At 27.9% G+C, this 13,643-nt stretch overlaps 1 long non-coding RNA gene across 1 annotated transcript; it reads right to left on the bottom strand.

Annotated features, from left to right (window-relative positions):
* Window positions 1-1,116: 1,116 nt before the first annotated feature.
* On the bottom strand, window positions 1,117-4,511 carry LOC121174975 (uncharacterized). Its single transcript, XR_005891849.1, has 2 exons — window positions 2,662-4,511; window positions 1,117-1,499 (listed from the first exon to the last, which is right to left on the bottom strand). It is a non-coding gene; the product is annotated as an uncharacterized lncRNA (long non-coding RNA).
* Between the last annotated feature and the right edge of the window lie 9,132 nt (window positions 4,512-13,643).

The raw sequence follows: 13,643 nt of genomic DNA, 5'->3' as shown, positions 1-13,643 counted from the left end.
AAATAAAAGAAAAAAAAAACTGAAAAACTGAAGTCTCAGTGGCCAAACCGGATTTCCAAAGGCAAACAAGAAACAGTTGTACTTTAGAATTTTTTTCTCAAAATAGTACATATCCGGTATTATGGAGAGGTGTCCGAAAAAAGCTTTATAAATGGTGTGTCTACATCCACATAATTTATCTAAAATTAATGTTAGATTTAAAATTAATTTTTTTAACGTAAAATCTAACATGTATGATTGAGTCATCCCGAATTCACGTTAAAGAATCAAAAGTTACTCCGAAAAGCTTTAATTGGATGCGTGTAAAATAGTATATAATGCATTGTTGAACATGTTTGTAAAGTAAAACTGGTAACGTTTATAACAATCCTTTTACAATTTATAGGCAAAACGATTAATTAAGCTTCTCGAACCATATACCTTCCGTATAAAATTTAGAATAATGACCTCTTAGATGTGATTGTTTTAAGGAATTATTTTTCAATAAGAATATTTTTAGGAAATTTTCTTCTCGATGAATTTTTTTTAAATGATTTTTCTTGAGCAACTCCAATGAAACGATTTTCTTTGGGTGCTTTAATCTCAATGAAATTCGCTTGTGCACATCACTCATTTTTTACTTTTTTCCATATAAGCATCTCTAATGACTCAATCTCTTCAACTTCAATGGAGGAATTCTCCGTTGGTACTTCCGGTGGATTCCCAAAAAACTTACATCATTACATTTTATTAATAATATGTTTATTAAGTTACAATTGTCTTATTTATAAATTAATTAAATTTTAAAATTTAAGAAATTTTTAGACTATTATATATGCAAAATATTTTTTATAATAAAAAATAAAAAAAACATAATTAAGTTATATTTGATTTAAAATGATGATAATAATTAAATTCACACAAAAATAACACCTATAAAAATTACATAATTAAAACAATAACTAATTAAAAACTTCTTTTTATTATCATGCCAAAAAAATTTAAATATGTTTCACAAGTTCTGCTTGAAGTTATTGATAATATTTCTCATCATAAACTTTTTCTCTCCTTTGCCCATATGCTTAAATAACCGGATAGAAACCAATATATATGTTCAATGTCGAGACATCATTGATAAAATGTTAATATGAATTGTCAAAATTACCATTAATTATATGTGTGTCATTCACCTTCCATAATCATGTTATGTAGTATAACATATGTTTGGTTGTATACATCTACCAAGCATGCACAGGATCACTCACAATCACTAACCGAGATTGAAACACTCCCTATCGCACGCTCCACATCCTTTCTTGTTGCTTCTTGGTGTTGAGTAACCAATTTTCTATTATTGCCTTCCTCTTTGCTGCTTTTGTCCCCATGGACAAACCATGGTAGGTAATATTGGCTTGTAACTTGACAGATGTGTCTAGATTAGAAGAGTATGAGGATGCTCTAGAAGCTTGAACCTTTGTTCTCTTACTAGACCCTTCAAATTGTGCTAAGTTCTTTTCTCACTAGTTGCAATACATTCTCTAATTAATTTGAAAGTTGCCTTATATCTTACAAATAAATGGCATGTGCATCTCCTATCATATTAGACTCGGAACTACCATTCTTCTTTCTTTGACTTGGTGTTGTGTAGGCTTTGGATCGCCACTTTGTATTTTTATAAGTTTACAGTATTATTCAAAAAATCAAAATATATATTTATTATTATTTTTATATTATTTTATAAATTCAATTTCTCTAATATTATTAAGAAAATTTATATTAAAATCAAATTTATGATAAACAATTGATATACTTTATATTCTCTAACTAAATTTGTTCATTTGGATTGATTTTATGGAATAAAATATTAAATTCTTTTTTCTTTTTTCTTTTCATTTCTAGTGGGTGGACTCATCAACCCGTGAATCCATCTCAAAGCGGGATAGACCAAAATTTTCATTCTACCATTAGAAGATGAACCAATGTGCACCAATCCATTTTTTGTGGACTAGTGGCGGGGCTGGCCATTAACACAAGCAACCTTTAACCAAGCTTACAGGCAATCATAAAATCTAGAAAAGATTTTTAATTTTTAATTATGATAAAAAAAAAATCGCATCTGTCAACGATAACTATTTGAGTTCACTCGTGGGGTCTATTTAGTAAAACTTTTTAAATTGTTAGTATAGAAAGAGGAGAGAGGCTATAAGTTATAAAAAGTGAAAATAAGTGATATGTAATAGTAAGACTTGCTAAAAAAATTTAAAAAGTAAAAACAAGTATTGGATTGAAAGTGTTCAGAGCCTTTTTTTTTTACAGGGGAAAGTGCTCGATCTGAGTTTGACCTTAGGAAAAAATAATTATAAAAAGAAAACAAGCTACTTCTATATATCTAAGCAATCTCTTTTAAACGTCCTCTTATTATTTTATATTCTCAAGTCAAGTAGATCATATGCAGGCACAGAAAACCGATTTTAGCATCTTGTCTAACATAGGTATTTTGTTTCTCGGTACTTAATTCATTCCAAAATTAGTTATAGTATTTCTTGCGAGTTACCATATACTATTATTGGTTTGAATTGAAAAGAGGAAACTACTTAGAGGATTTGAAAGAAAGCAAAACATTAATAGCACAATAGGAAAAATAAATGATATGATCAAGAGACACCATTAATTAGAACTAACCATATATATATCTCTGGAGGTCCAACCAACCAATTAAGGTGATTATATCTTTTCTGATTTGTTTTCCTTTGTCTGTATTTTCAGAGGTTAGTGTTGGTGAAGCAATCTGCAACAAGCCTAGTGGAACATGGTCAGGGCCTTGTTTAATCAGTGGCATATGCGATCGCCAGTGCATACAGAGGGAGAATGCTATTGAGGATTCTGCTTCAACTGAAACATTAAACCATCACTATATAATCCACTTTGTGTTTCAACAATAAATTAAACACTTGTACATGTGATTTCATCTGCTGTGAAAAACATTACACTTATGGACCAAATTTAATTCCGATTAATAATAAGTATTTGAAATTTGATGGACAGAAAAAAATTTAATTTGAAAGCGAATCCAGACCAAAGTAATTAATCAACTTTCACATATTCCAATCACTGACTAGCAAATAATAATGGTAAATAAAAAAATTATACAAAGACCACCAGTGGTTAGCTTCTTCTTGTCTTCATACAGATCAAATTTAATCATGTAGAATCCGTTATCTACATCCATAATGTTGAAATCTCTGCTCAGAGTACACCAAACTTTCATTAGTTTCTTCTTCATAAAGTTATAGCTAATGTTCTTCCCCCCAACAACTTTTTGATAAGGCATTCTGCCGTGGGTTACACTCATGAAAAACATTCTTATCCTGATAAACTTTTAAAATGAGTTCATACTCGACACATACAACCATTCAATTTTGTATGAGCATCACCTGTGTTCGCAGAAAAAATTATGCCCTCCGTATTATGTACTTAAATAATTTCTTTTTATAGTAGCAAATTTTTACAATTTGGAATTATTTTTTAATTTATTACTTAAAAAATAAGAAAAAACAAATTTTACTCATAAGTTAAAAATTAATTTATACATCTAATTGTTTTTAGAAAAAAAATAGATAATAGAGTCTCTAAAAATGTTAAAGTACATGAGATGATTTTAACATATAAAAAATATTTGATTGATTTTACCTTTTTTATTTTTTTATTAATATTTATTGGAAAGTTCATCTAAATTAAGAGAAAGAGAAAAACAACAAGCCTCCGGATCTAATTTCACTTAATCGGACACAAAGTACAACATTAGGATTATGCCATAGCATATGAACCTAATCAAGTAAGATCTTCTTCTTCCCAACTGCAAAATTAAACTTTTAGAAGAAACTTATAGGAATATATAGAACAAGCTTAAATCACAATTGTACAATTATATCCAATATTAACCAAACCAGAAAAGGAAAGAAAATCAAGCCGTGGACATGTTGGAGAGCTTGCTTGGGGTTGGTCTGAAATTCAACCATCTAAGCCCAATCCTTCGTGTTGGTGGTGGACTTAGTGCTCTTTTCAATACCTCTTTGTTTCCTTGAGGCATTTTTGGCACCACAAAACCACAATGGATTGAACCGGGTCGGTTGTTCAAGCGCGTGCAGCCCGGTCTGGACCGGACTAACGTGGTTGAACAATCATGCTTGTGACCAATAGAGAGGTCCCCTCTCTTGCACATCTTTGGTGGAAGTTGTGGTCTTTCTTTGGTTTGATTTTGAAGGGCAACCTGCATTTCAATTTTATGATTAAGCTATGAACATAAAGAAAATGGAAAGGTATATATATAATTAAATGTACGTAATAGCCTAATAGCTTGTGTTTGGGCTTGGAATAACTTGTCTTGTGGTTTGTGGAGACTTAGGAGCAAGGAAAGATGAATCAAGAAGGAAGGTTCATGAACTTGTTTGGAGTGTGGGTTTTGGAATGCTTGACCAATTTGAAGACTTGGTGGCACTTGGGTTGATTGGATTTGGAGAATCAGAAGGGTGAGTGGGAGTGAGCCAAAACATTTGACCAATATTTATTTGCGAGTGTTAGTGGGGATTTATTAGTTCAAATCTGAATTTTCTGCGTTTATTATATGGTCTTGAAAGATATTAAAGTGGCTCCATTATTTGTCACGTTTTGGAGGTGAAGCTATTCAAACGGTTCACAATAGCTCATAGCTGGATCTGGGTCACCAAAATCACTCGAGATTTAAGCAGGACATTATTAACAAAGATTTATCAAGGACTATGTTATAAAATTGAGAATTTATTCTTTCAAGTTTCATGCTTTCACTACTCCAACATAAGGTGCACCTGAGAGAAGATAAAGTATGGGATTGTGACCGTTAATTGAAAGTTATTAATTAATATTTTCATAATTTTGTTTGTTTGAACGATGTTATTTTGGTTTGAGTGTAATTGAAAGTTATTAATTAATATTTTCATAATTTAGTGTGTTTGAACGATGTTATTTTGGTTTGAGTGTAATTGAATTTGAAACTTTTAACTTGTAAGAAGGTTTCGAGTTTTAATTTGATGGATGAAAGAAATGAAGTTGAAAAAATATATTTTTATTAAAATTAAAGTCATTAATTAGGTTTTTCAATAAAAAAAAATAAATGACTAAATCTGTTGGTACTTTACATTTATAAATTATAATAAAAAAATTGTATGTTTGTGTATCAGGAAAATTAAATTTGTACTTTAAAATAATATGTAATTTTTTTTAAAAGAATATATATATATATATATATATATATATATATATATATATATATATATATATATATATATATATATATATATATAATTCTTATGTTACCACGTGTTAACTCATTTTGTACTTGCTTTCATATTTGAGTAATTTTAATTAATATTTTTAAACAATTCAGGTAATACTTTTTTATTAATTATTTAATTTTTTTTAAAATTAGAATTAAACACAATAAGATATTACAAATCAAAATAATTTTCATTAATTATAATATTTTTTATTAACTAAAATAACCTTGTATCAATTAAAATATTTTCAAAATTATGTTTTAAATATTTGGTTTTATATTGTGAATTATATTTTTCGTTTTTACTAAAATATTTGTGTTAATTAGATTATTTTTAAAAATTAATCTTAATTTATATATTTTAATCTTTTTTATTTATGTTATAAAAAATACTGAAGCGACGTACAAGACATTTACTAGTATCATAGTTAAATTAAGAAAATAACAGTTTCAACTTTCATTACTCTTTTAATTTATAGTAGATCTCGTCACTTTGGCTGGGTAAGAAAGAAATTGCCGAAAATAGAAAGAGAGTGTGATTTTAGAAAAGGTAAAATTACAAATTTCTCTCATCCTAATTAAAGTAAAATAGATTTTTTTTTACACAAAACATAATTCTTTAGACGACAAAAATCTATTTTTGAGAACAAAAAATCGATTTTCTTTGTTTGTTAATCAAAAGAATCAATATTTTAGGTAAAAAAATCAATTTTCTTTGACACAAAAAATAATATTTCTAACTTATTTTTCTTAAACTAAATAATACAACATATAATTTTATTTATACTTTATTTCTCATTTTTTAAATTATCGCTTATATTTATATTTATCTTATTTTTTTCCTCAAAATCAAACACATCCTTAAGAAAGTTGGATTCAGTGATTTTATTTCTCTAGTTTTAGATCATTTGATTAAATCTAACACTTTAGATTGTTATTTGTTTAAAAGATTTTTTAATCTAATAATTAACTTAGCTTTTATGTTTTTTATACTTTAAAAACATGAACAAATACTATTGAACATGTAGATTAATTAGTACTAAGTTGTTTTAGTTTAAGCAATGATCTTTAGAAAATACTTTATTATTTATAATAATCTTATCCGATTATAGTATGATTATCTCCAACAAAAGATATCAAACAAATGTATAAAAAAATCATCAAAAATTTTGTGGCAATTCTTAAATGTCAGAATATTTTTTCTCGCTAATTTGTTTTTTACACTTCAGTAACTTACTTTTTGTTGATGACTTAACAAACTATGCTCATTCTATTGATGGCAGTTCTTAAACTGCGAGAAATTAAACGATCCTTTGCGCATTTTTTATTTTGAATGTCGTAATGGAGGATGTATTTTCTACGGCTTTCCCTTGCAATTTTTAGTGTACTTTGTAATCCCCATCTTTCAAAAATAAAATGTGACAATTTAAATTTTGAAAGAATAATTGTGATTAGTTTAGTTTTTTAATATATAAAAAATGTCATAATTATGTTCTATTTTTAAGTATTATAAGACTATTTTTTAATAAATTTTAATGTTTAAAAATTAAATTTATATTAAATTATAAAATTTAAAAACTAATTTGTGATTAAATTATATGGTAGGAAGTGTTAATTGAATATTGTGGGTGCAGGAAGCAGCTGTCCATGGAGTAGTTAAATCTGAAAGGCCTATTTTTTTTTGTCCAGATCCCAACTGAAAGCCTAGTTGGTGAGAGACTGGGAGCTACTATTCCCCCTATCCAATTTGCTATTTAGACTACCAAATTTTGTAAAATTCCTCTTTTTTCAATTCAGCAAATCCTTACGCCACCTCTCCTTCCCCTCAGACTTCTCCCACGCATCACCTTGCTGCACCACCCCATCCTGTCCTCTAGCACTGTCATGCCAACTCTGTCCAAAATCGCCGTGCCACACCTATGACATGTGCCACCACCTATGGAAAAAATACACAGCGAAATCATATTTTTGTTGTATAATTTTTTTAAATACCTTATTACGTAACAAAAAGATAATTTTGTTATGTATTTTGTTAATGAAATTGTATTTTCATGAAAAGGATATTTTTGAAAAAACATTTCTAGCACATGTGAGTAGTGTAAATAGCAAATCTGATAGTCTTAAATCTTAATATGATATTTTATATGCATGCAAACATGCATGTTGTGTATTGTTTTCTTAAGTGCATGGATATTTTAGCTTGTCAAATATAGGGTAGACAATAATTTGGTCTCGAAAAATGAATAATTAACATTAATATAATTTTTCAAAGATGGAGACTAAGGTAAATTTTGTCTTCTAAAAACACTACTAAAAAATGTATTTTTTACAATGTGCGATCTACGACGATTATTGTAGACTCGATTTAAAAGGTGACACAGTGTTATTTTTGTAATTATTGTAAAAAAAAATATATTTTACGACGCACATTCTAAGACAGTTATTAAAAACCGCCTTAAAATATTATATGTAATTTACGACGGATTTTAGTAAAAAAACCATTGTAATTAAAAAAAAAAAAAAAGCAAAACGCATCCTCCTACCTTCTCATTTCGCGAACATCAAGGTTTCCACCTCCTTCTCATTCATCAACGCACTCACCTCCCCTTTCCCTCCCTCAAACGCACAATTTCAAGAACCCAATGGCGCAACCCTATTCGGTCCACTCCTCCAATTCCTTCACGACTCCAACTTCTCCTTCTTGATCAACCTCTACCCTTACAATCTTTATGGCCTCAACCCCGAGATTCCTCCCGGAATCGCACTTTTTCAAGAACATCATTTTAACTTCCTCTTGAAATTAATTAATTCACTTTTTAAATTATATAATTTTGATATGAATTCAATCCTTCAAATAATAAGAAAACACATAATTTAATCTATTTATAGTCTTACGATTTTATGCACATACATATAATTTTGACATTACTTTTACCATTTTCATATAGAATATATATTGGATTAATGTTAATTATCTTTCAAAAACTAAAGTGATTTCATTGTCTACCCAACCTTTCAACCACTAGAATGGACATTATCCTTTATTTTACTTGATTTATACTTTCCAAACTTTATTTCTATATGACATTTAGTTATCTAGCTTTTCTTCTGTTTAGTTGTCCTCATTACCACAAAATATATATATATATATATATATATATATATATATATATATAGAATGTGTATGGATCAATTTGATTCAATTTTATTAGGAGAAAATTCTGATCTAATTAAAATAAATTCATTTAATTTGATTCAGTTTTACACTTGGTTGTTTGGCCATCAAAAACCCTTTTAAACCCTTTTAAATTAACTAAACCCTTTTAAACAAAATGTACCATCAAAAACCCTTAAACAAAATGGCATAATAATAATAATAAATCAAAAAGCTTCGGTATAAATCATCAAGTTCCAAGTCATGTAACTTAGGATCCAAAAACCAGATATAACATTCATTGGTTTAGTTTAATTTATACATAAAACTAGAAATCAAATCGAATCAATTTGTTTTTTTTTTAGTTTCTCAAATTAATCTGAGCCAATAAGTCATATTATTATATATTCTTCAGTTAAAAGCAAGTCAAAAGCAAAATAGATTTTTATCCTATTGGTCAAACTACTCCAATCTCTCAAACACTTATCTCCCTCTCCTCCCTTTTATTTTACAGTGAATAGGGCTATAATTGATTTTAGATAATGGATACGGTGTTTTATTTTTATTAATTAATTTAATTAGCAGGCACTCAATCATGATTTGACAGGATAATTGCATGGGTATTAATTTACTATATGCAAATATCTGTTTGCTTGGCAGATAAGATTTGTTTATTAATTGACAGATAAGACTCCATAGACTTTTAGGCCGTTGAAAGCATCATGCACAACTCAAAATATATATACCAATAGAATTAACACTTTCAATTCACGGTCATGATACCTATTCCAAAATGAGGCACAGGTGATGCTAAACTTTATAAAGTTGGTTCGTTTTCTTTCCCCAAAAGGGAAAGCAATTAAAGTGAAATTTGATTTGTATGGCTTTTGGATAATATGATTCCTTTAGATGATAACAAGAATGGTCCCTTATAGAGTCGAGCCACAAAGAGAGAGCAAGCTAGCAGCTAGTGATGAAATCGACTTTGATGTCCATTTGTGTGACCTTGGGTCGGTGGAATATACTTAACTATGTCTTATCACTCCCACGTAAGAAAATGACACCCATGCTCAAATATCTTGATATACCCTTTTTGTAGATTAAACCAAAGTTGGTGTGGGTGGAAATTGAAAAGGTAAAAATTAAAGAATAATAATAATATCAACCTAATTATTAATTAATTTCTAACCTAATGAGTAGAGAGTATCAATTTTTTTTCCCTCGAGTCGTGGCGTATTATTGATGTGCTGTCTAAATAACAACCGCGCATTAAAGTGAAGGTGTGCAAAAACTATATTAACAGCTATCTAGGTATCTCTTAGGAAAGGGATGCATCAAAAACAAGTTTTCAGTGGTTGGAATGGTTTGTCTTAGAGCACCATGAACTATAAGTGATAAACAGTGTAAGTGAATAGGTGATTAGGTGCTACTTTTCTCCTCTTATCCCTACCAATAAATGTTAAGTAGTAATGCGGATTGGTATACATTTTTTTATAAGTAAAAACTTAATTTATTGATTAAAAGGTATAAGAAATACTCTAACCCGAGTACAAGAATCTCACAAGGTTATATTAAATTAAGGTTTAAAAAAAATACTAGATACATGATTGATACACAATTAGAAAAGAAAAACATTGAGTCTAACCTTTTTAGTTGTAACCAAGTCTAAAGATCTCATTTTTTATCAAATTTAAATTATCATTAAAATTAAAAAGAATATCCTGAAACACAATTTTGTTACGCGTCATCTAAATAAACCAGATCATGACGTATTATGAACAAAACCTAATTTTTTCCTTCTCAGGATTGAAAATGAAAAATATAAACCAAGGGATGGAGATGAACTGATTTTTCTTCTTTTCTAAAACTTCCTTAAAATGTTTCAAGAAATACTTTGAGAATGCATTAAGCAATTTAATAATTAGTCAGACAGTAGAATTTTTTTTTTGACAACATCAGACAATAGATTTAAAAAAAAAGGTTTTTGAAGACTTTAATGAAAGATATTTAAAAAATTCGCAAACTCTCAAATTAATTCCACTTTAACATTGGTCACGAATAAAAGATAGATAAAGAAAATCTAGAAAGTTATACTAATTCATGCCAAAAACTTAATTAGGGTTAATGGGTTATATTCATTTTCTTCTTTTTGTACAAGATCTTTTCCTACAAAGACAAGGATCCCTTTTATACAAGTGTGTCTACTTGTCTAGGCATACAGCATAGGTATATTCTTTTCCAAGCCTCTTTAGACTTATTTCTTAAAAAAAACTAAAGAAAAGGTAAATTTAATGTTATATTAAAGTATATGAATGCTCAATTGCCAGCTAATAAAGTTGAAGAATGCTATGAGATTGTAAATATGATAAATAATTAATATATCAGAGATTTTAAAAGAATTGCAGAATTAATTAATATTTGATGTAGATGGGACTCTTTAATTCTTCAAACTTTTGTTGTAGACATTCGTTTAACGGTTAGAGATGAAGTGCGTTTTAAAAAAATATTAGTTTAACATTGATATATATATATATATATATATATATATATATATATATATATATATATATATATATATATATATATATGCACGTTTAAAGTAAAAAAATATTGCTTTTGATCGTCATGTGCAGAAATGTTTTTTCTTCAGATATAGTTCCTCTATGTTCTAACTCTTTAATTAAGTGAAACTTTTTATTTGCTCAACATCTTGTCACTCATTCTGAAAGTTCAATTTGTCATATCCCTTTAAGGATGTGAGTACAATCTTCAACAAGAACTTTTCTAATAAATTTTGTCTTTGTCTTATAATATATCAACTATATCCTTCAACAATTTAGAATGCTTCGAGACTTAGAGATAATCAGACAATCATAGTGTTAGAGATGTGAGGATGTGTAGATGCTATACATACATATAGTCTATTAATGCTTTAATGATAAACACAATTTTGGGTATTTTTTTGCACATATAGTAAACGTATCTACTTTATTTATTGAAAAGAAAAACTCATTCAAATCTTAATATCAATATTTTATTGTTTATCAAAATTTTGAAGTGCAATCTTTGTTGACTCGATCTAACCATTATCATTTTAAATTTTAATGTAAGTCATATTATATTATCTTTATCCTCAAAGTTCAAATGTTTTTCTTTCTAATAAGAAGTAATTAAAAATATTTTCTATCTTATATCTTATTTTAAATTTTTATTTTTTGAACTCTTAAATTTAATTTTCTCTTTTTCTAAATTTTAAAATAAATATTAATTAACAGTACCTTATATTTTAAAAAAATAGTGAAAATATTTTTCATTATATATATATATATATATATATATATTAATCCTAAACAGAGAAAGTATATATAATATTTGTTAATTGATGTTTATTCTTCAGTTATTTTAAAATCTTGCTTTCTTTTAATCTTTAACAAAAAAATATTTGAATTCCTCTTTTTATATGTTATAAACGTTTATAAGTTGGTGAGTTAAAAAAAATGAGGCTGAAAACACGAAAAGCCAAGAAACATATATGTGGGATAAATAGAAACTTAATAAAAACAATTAATGAAGTAACAATTTAAAAGAATTTTAAAACGAAATATTTAGGAAAAAAATTATGTGACAACTTTATGTTAGAAATTTTATATTATATATTTATTGACAACTAGATATTAATATATTATCATTGAAATTTAATATTAAACTGAAAATTATACTTTACACCGTACTTGTAGTACGGGCACTAATAAGGGGCTGCACGAGCGATCGATCTTAGAAAAGGATAAATTAGGGGAACAAAAGTAAGAGAGTACGAAAACTAACTTCCTAATGATAATGGATAGCATCACAATACCACAAATCTTTAATACCATAAAGAATTAAAAAAAATTTGACATTGTGTATCAATGTCTACTTAAGAACATATAGCTCCCAAGCATGGATGACATATGCATTTATAATACCATCATATCATACATTAATTAATCAGTGAAATAGCTAGCATAGTTATTGTCGCTATAACTTATAAATATCTTGCTGGTATTTTTTTAATTAATATGATATACTACTTTTACCAAACAGAAAATCAGATATTGAAAATGTTAATATCATCAGATATATAGAATACAAGTTATGACAAACATTTCGTTTTCAAAGAATGTGATCGGTTGGGACAAAATTCAGAACCCTTCTTTCATAATTGGTGCATGTGCATGCATCAATCGAAAAGTCTATAACAGAAGATTTCAGTTGCACACATATTTAAAAAACAAATTACAAGACGGGCCCCTATATATATCGTGCTAGAAGACAGAAGCAGTGAAAAATAATGTTTATTAACAAACAAAATAATATTTCATACTTTTTGTATGTTTGTGTATGGATGCACAATATTCTACCTGATGTAGATATCGATATCATTCAGGCCAAAAGAATATGTAGAGATATTAACAATGCTAATCAATATCATGTAGTTTACCTAGGTTACATGCAAATACGTTGTACAAAATCCCTTTCACTTGTGTTCGCTTAACCGTCAAGAGCTTATATAATAACAGTTTAGTGATAACAAATCAATCAACATTGATTGGATTAATATCAAGCTCTTCATGAACAAGTTATAGATAAACAAACCGCAAATATAATCAATATACATATTTTAAAATCTTGCATCAATAATATAATAATATATCGTTCGGAAGTATAGTTTCTATATTCTTCATTTTGTATCCTAAAGCAAAGTATATATATATATATATAATTGTGGCTAACTCTTTCTTTCATATCTCTCGAAAGTTTTTATACACAAAAAGAGCGCCCTCACTTTTTTTTTTCTTTACACACTAATAAAACAAGCAAATTAAATATCCCTTTATATCTATCTATATCTATGTTTCTATATCAATCTATATAAATTAAAATTAAACTAAAAGTACCAAGGCCTTACACCCTCACCTCATGTGGTATTAATTGCCATGAGCTACCTGCAAATGGTTGGAGGAAAGCATTGATTAGAGTACTCTAACGTGCTTCCATTCTCCTAACAATTAAACCACAATCTCAATGACCCTTTTGAAATCTTTGCGATCTAGCACAAGTTGAAGATATTCCTTGCCACACCTTAGTTCAATTGGATCTCCTTGTGCATTATAATTATGAAATTATCATATCATATCGTACGTATCCCCCAAAATGGAG

Source organism: Glycine max, chromosome 6 (assembly GCF_000004515.6).
Source record: "Glycine max cultivar Williams 82 chromosome 6, Glycine_max_v4.0, whole genome shotgun sequence".
NCBI lineage: Eukaryota > Viridiplantae > Streptophyta > Magnoliopsida > Fabales > Fabaceae > Glycine > Glycine max.
Note: the sequence above shows the minus strand (reverse complement) of the source record. Positions and strands in the feature narration are given on the sequence as shown.